The sequence below is a fragment of the Micromys minutus genome, assembly GCF_963924665.1.
Source record: "Micromys minutus genome assembly, chromosome: 1".
Lineage (NCBI taxonomy): Eukaryota > Metazoa > Chordata > Mammalia > Rodentia > Muridae > Micromys > Micromys minutus.
Window position 1 is genome coordinate 148021112 of NC_137969.1, and position 5859 is coordinate 148026970.

Sequence of the window (5859 nt, forward strand, 5' to 3'; positions counted from 1 at the left end):
CTGAATCCCTGCAGCCAATGCTTCAGGGGCAGAATGAAGTAAACCTCCTGGGTGCAAACCACGGTTAGGAAGTCCATGCGTCCTTGCTCAGGCGAGGGTGCCTACATGGTATGCAGGGACACCCCTAATTGTATTTCCAGCAAGATGACAGTATTGCTCCATCTCAGCTGTGCAGACACGTTCTATTTGAACCTGAAAAGTACACAGAAGTGGGGGTTCTGCCTTGGGTAGAGCCAGGTTCACTGGGAACTAAAGAGCTGGACCCCTGCAGGATCTGCAGCAGACCATGGACAAGATGGAGTCACAGATGTGGCTGCTGACCCTGCTGTCTGTGAAGGTGAGCATAGTTCAGCCTCATGTGCACCCCTGTGTCTTCTGTCATCTCCCCACCCCTCCTGACTCAGTCTTGTGCCCACAGATAGAGAACAACCTGGCTCTGCTGGAGCAGGAGGCAGAGAAGAAGTTGGCAATCATGTGCGATGAGAAGGAGAGGCTGCAGAGGCAGGCGCTGGAGCTGCAGCATGAGCTGCTTCTCTGACAGAAAAAGCAACAGCTGTCTGCTGCCCTTGATGCCCAGGTAGATCTGAGCATGCTCCTGAAGTGCCCACTACACACGAGGTAGGGAGATCTGAGAAGAGTGTTGTTACCATCTATCCTCTGACCTTTCTGCTCAGGATCCTGGTGTTAGCATGGTGCTGTACTAGGAATATTGAGAGGAAAGGGTCTGTCCGGCTTATACGTCCATATCACAGTTTATCACTGAAAGTGGTCAGAACAGGCACTCAGACAGGGCAGAGCTCTAATGTAGAGGCCATGAGGGAGTCCTGCTTACTGGCTTGTGCCCAGGCCTTGCTCAGCCTGCTTTCTTGTAGAACCCAGGACCACCAGCCCAGGGATGGCACCACACACAATTGAAAAGATGCTTACAGCTAGATCTTGTGGAGGCATTACCTCAACTGAGGCTCCTTCCTTTCTGATGTCAACTTGACACACGAAAGCAGTTAGTACATACTATGCAAGGACACCTGTATGCCACATGCTGTGCAGGGTAGTCTTTGGCACCTGCCAGCTCAAGGGGTAGGAAAATCAGCTGCCATCCCACCCCAGGGCTTAACACAGTGAACCTGTCCCATCCAGGGCAGGTCAGAGTGGATCCTGTTGCCTGGACAGGCTGGTCCATGAAACTGGAGACATGCAATGCCAGAACAAGGCTTAGCATAAACAAGGCTTACTCCATCTAATAGATAGCTCCTCTTTGTATGGGTGAGCACAGCATGGCTTACTGTGTCCCCTCCCACCTGCAGATTGAGTTGCTGAGCCCTCTTCAGGCTGTGTTAGAACGCTTCAAGGAGGAAAACAAGACACTGGGCAGAGCCCTGGACACCACTCGACACGAGCTCCCTGTGCAGGCTGTCCACATGGAAGGAAGTGGAAAGGAGCAACTAAGTAGGCATCTCCATGGCAGGAAGAAACCCTGAAACCCACAGGTGGCATTATGGGTGCCTCAGCTCTGGCTTGGTATCAGAACCCATGTCCTCACCAGTGTGGGTAGGACATGGGCAACTGAGTAAGAGATTCTGTGCCTGGGCTGCTGAGCTCACAACTGGAAGGAACTGGGGGAAAGGGTCCTGCACTGGTTCTGAGCTGGGCCCTGTCAGTAAGGTGGGAGTGTTGGTGAGGTCAGTGGCAGAGCCCTGCTGCATGCACTTTGGTGATTCTCTGGAGATGGTTTAGCTGCATAGGGTTTGCTTACTGCTGTCTTACCCTCACGTCTAGAGTTGCTTTCAGGGCTTCAAGACAACTGAAGCCACAGACCCTCAAGTTTCTTCTAGAAGTAGCAGAGTGGGACTGGGCACAGTTGTATGTCTGAAAGCCCAGCTCTTGGGGACTAAGGCAGGAGGGAATACTTAAAGCTCAGTAGTTGGAGTCCAGCCCAGGCTATACAACAAACTAGAAAAGGTACAGTGACCTACAGCTAGCCTTTCAACAATTGGGGGCTGTGAGATCCAGGATAGCATGAGCTAGGAAGTGGGAGCTGGGCTCCTAAACCAGGCACAGTGTTGAGCTGGAGCCTGCAGACATGTTTCATAAACTAAACTCCCCATAGCTGATGTCCAGTACCCAACACTGACCTGTGCATTGACTGCCAAGGGGAAGACAGAACAGCAGGCTGTATGTGCTGCAGACAGACAAATGCAAGGAGTAGGAATTTGAACCCTAATGCCTGTGCTTGGTTGCATGCGTGGTGCAGGTCTGGACCTGGGAAACCGAGGGCTGTGAGAACATGCCAGAAGCTTGGTACTTTTAATGTGTTGTCAGGAAGGACAGGGCCCAATGGAAGAACAGGATGAGAGAGCAGGAGGGCAGCTGGCAGGCTGGATCCTCAGCTCACTTGGCTCACAGGAAGCAAACCTTGGCAGCTGTGTGTGCAAGCCATTCCTCTGCACTCTAGACCTGGGCATTCTCTTTTCCGCCTGTGCCCTTGGCTCTCACACTTGGAAGGGACAAGTGAGATCTCTGCTGAAGTGCCTCTCTCTCTTTCCACTTTATCTCTAGAAGTGAGAGAAGAGTCAACACCAACATCACCCTCAACTCCAACCCCATCCCAACTCGACATATATAAATAATGCTTTGGGGAGCAGAGACCTGCTATAATGACTTGTGTCTCCATAGATGAGTTGGAGCAAGCCCTGAGGACAACCCAGCAGCTCCTGTGTGATCTGAGCATCTGCTCCCCAGGAGTCAGCTTCCAAGATCCTGGAGCCAGCACTAAGAAGACTGGGGCCAGTGCAGTAGAGCCTGGGGCCTGCACGGGGGAGCATCGGGCCACTGCTCAGGAGCCTGGAGTCAGCCCACGGGAGCCTGGGGCCAGCATGGGGGAATGTAGCAATCACCTATCTCGCCGGCAAGGAAGATGTGCCACAACAGGATCCTCCTACAGGCATTTATTGCGGGCTTGATTGCAGTAGCGAAAGACCCGGAGCCCAGAAACCAGCCCTTCTTATATATGCTTAGGAGGACTGTGCCGCCACCTGATTGGTGCATTCTGTGTGCCCTAATTAGCATACTCAGAGTCACCATGATTCAGCAAAACAGGCAGGCATGCATGCGCACTTAGGTTGTTTATCTCAAAACTGGCCACCCTCCCTTCGGGCTGGGCGCCATCTTGTAATGGCGAATACAGTGGCTTCCCACAGGGGAACCTGGGGCCAGCTCACAGGAGCCTGGAGCCAGGGCATGGGAGCCTGGAGACAGCTCAATCCTGGATTTTCTGCTGAAGGAAATGAAGGCATTGGTCACTGAGAAAGACCTGGAGCTCAGCAGGTGTGGGCCTCACCTCCTTCTCTAAACTCTCTCCCCCTATTTCTTTTATTATGATCCTCCATCTTTTTTTTTTTCTTTTGAGACACTGGGGATGGAACCCCACCCAGTTGGGATCTCAGAAGAAAGCTGCTTTTGTCTGCCATTGAAATTATAGCAATCCTCCTGCTTTAGCTACAGAGTTCTGTAATACCAGGAATACACCACCATAACCAACTATTGTGGGTTGGAATTTTGTTGCATGCATACACCTGTGTGTGTGTGAGAGAGAGAGAGAGATCCAGAGAGAGAGGAAAGACAGAGAAGAGAGTATGTATGTGTATGCTGTTTGGGCACATACATGATACCAGGACATGAGTGTAGAGGGCAAAGGAGTTTTGAGACTATTCTCTCTTTCCTTCTGTGGGTCCCAGAGTCAAAATGAGGTCAGCAGGCAGGCTTGGCAACACCTTCAGTCCCTGAGACATTTTGTCTACCCCTAAAGAATCCTGCTCTGTCTGCTCTCACAATGCTAAATGCATTTAAAGAGATGGATGCCTAAAGAACTCTGCAGGGCCTCTGAAGCATGCCACTTACCCCACTTGTCCCACAGGGTAGGTCAGCCATCACTCACATAAACTCACATCACAGGAGTTAGCTTCTTCATCCTGCTACCACTATCTGGCTAGAACAGTTCCCCCTGTCCATACCCTGAGAGGTAAAGCAGATACACCCTACATCCACATTGTGGCTCATGCCCTCAGTAAGCTAGAGCCCATTGAAGTGTATGTGGACTCCTAGCCATTGGATAAAGAATAGAAGTTATAGCCATGTGATGGGCTGATGCTCACTTCTTGTGTTTGCTCGAACAAGGCCTCCTCACATAAACTCTGCTCACTGTTAAGGATGTGGACACATGCCACTGAGGTTCCTTATATTCAGGAATCTGAGGCAGAAAGATGGCATGCATTAGAGTCTGGCTGCTGCTAGCATTGTGGAGAGAGTAGATCCCGAACTCTTGCTTGCTAGGCATGACAGCAAAAGCCTGCCATTTCAGCTACTTAGAAGGCTATGTAAGATCATCAATTCAGGGTCAGCCTGGGGAATGAGGATGCTTTCTGAAGTAGTAAAAACAGAGTGGACTGTGGGGATGGAGAAATCTCAGAGTCAAGATTTCGAACTTAGTAGGCATGAGATCCTGGTCTGTCTCCTGCAACATGAACACACACAGCACATGTGGACATATACTCATGTACACCAACTTTACAGCCAATTCAAACATTGTACCCAGCCTCACAACTTTTGCTTGATGCCAAACACACTTATACTTGTAAGATGGCTCATCAAATAAGCCCAGAAATCCTGACTTCATTCCCAGGACTGACATGAAAAAAGAGAACAACTCCTGTAAGCATCCTTTTACCTCCTCAGGCAAGATGTTTTTTTTTTTTTTTTGCACCACAAATTCACATAATTTTTTAAATTGTTTTTCTAGGGCCCCATTACAGTTTTGGCTACAAGCAAACTTGTCCTTTATCTTTCTCTGTCCATAGACTTGTCCAAGAAGTGGAGGAACTCTCTTCAGAGGCCAGTAAGGAGGCAGCACTGACTAACCAGGATGTCTGGGAAGAGGCACAGGGCTCTCTTACCAGCGGCCAGGGACACTTCAGTCCCTCCCAGGACAGCAGACCTGACCCCTGATTGCCTCAGGCAGCCTGTCTGCCCACCAGTAAATACCAGGCTACCACCTTTCCCTTCTTGTAAATAAATAAACGTAAATGTCCATTTATTTCCTCAGAAGGGTTGGAATGAGAGCCTGAGAGCCAACTCATTGGACTGAACCCACAGGATTGTTCTCTCTTTCTAACTATCCCCATGTCTGTCTTGAAGCTTCTATCCTCCCTACAAATAATCTTCTAGACTGGCTGACTCCACTTTGTTCTTTTGAGGGAATTTCTCTTCTAAGCCTCATACTAACCTTGGCAGTAAGTTCTGAAGGACCATAAGGAGCTTTCACCACTTTATACCCACCTGGCTCAGGACAAGACTAGCCCAAGTATCAGCTTCCCTCCTCAGGTCAAGGCTAGGCCAAGATCCATTCTCTGCCCACAGTTCCCAGGAGGAGCAGGAACATTCTTGAAAAACTGCAGAATGTACTGATAGTCACTGTTAGGGGAAGGATGAAGAGAGTGGGGGGGCATATGGCCCATGGAGGTGTGGCAAGGCCTGGGGAATGCCTCTGAGGGGGTCCATGTTGGGAATCCCTTCCCCCTGAGGGACCAGCCACACAATAGTATAATACAGAATAGAGTTTATTCAGGTCATGGGAGAGTTAAGAGGGTGGTAGAGGCAGAGAGAGAAGGGGAGAGGAATAAAGTAGTAGAGTAGTAGAGGCCGGCCATGAGCATGTGGAGAGAGAGGGGAGGAAGGGAAGGGGTGGGAGAGCAAGAGAGCCAGGAGGCAAGAGGGGCTGAGAAAGAGGAGGAGCAAGCAGCCCCTTTTATAGTGTCAGGTCACTGGGGTGGAGCATACCTGGCTACTGCCAGGTAATTGAGAGGT

At 50.3% G+C, this 5859-nt stretch overlaps 1 pseudogene across 1 annotated transcript; it reads left to right on the plus strand.

The window, feature by feature from the left end:
- Window positions 1–277: 277 nt before the first annotated feature.
- LOC308416391 (HAUS augmin-like complex subunit 8) lies at window positions 278–5001 on the plus strand (annotated as a pseudogene). The gene is made up of 5 exons: window positions 278–337; window positions 419–577; window positions 1305–1446; window positions 2674–2883; window positions 4796–5001. The product of its transcript is annotated as an HAUS augmin-like complex subunit 8 (transcript).
- The last annotated feature ends 858 nt before the right edge of the window (window positions 5002–5859 follow it).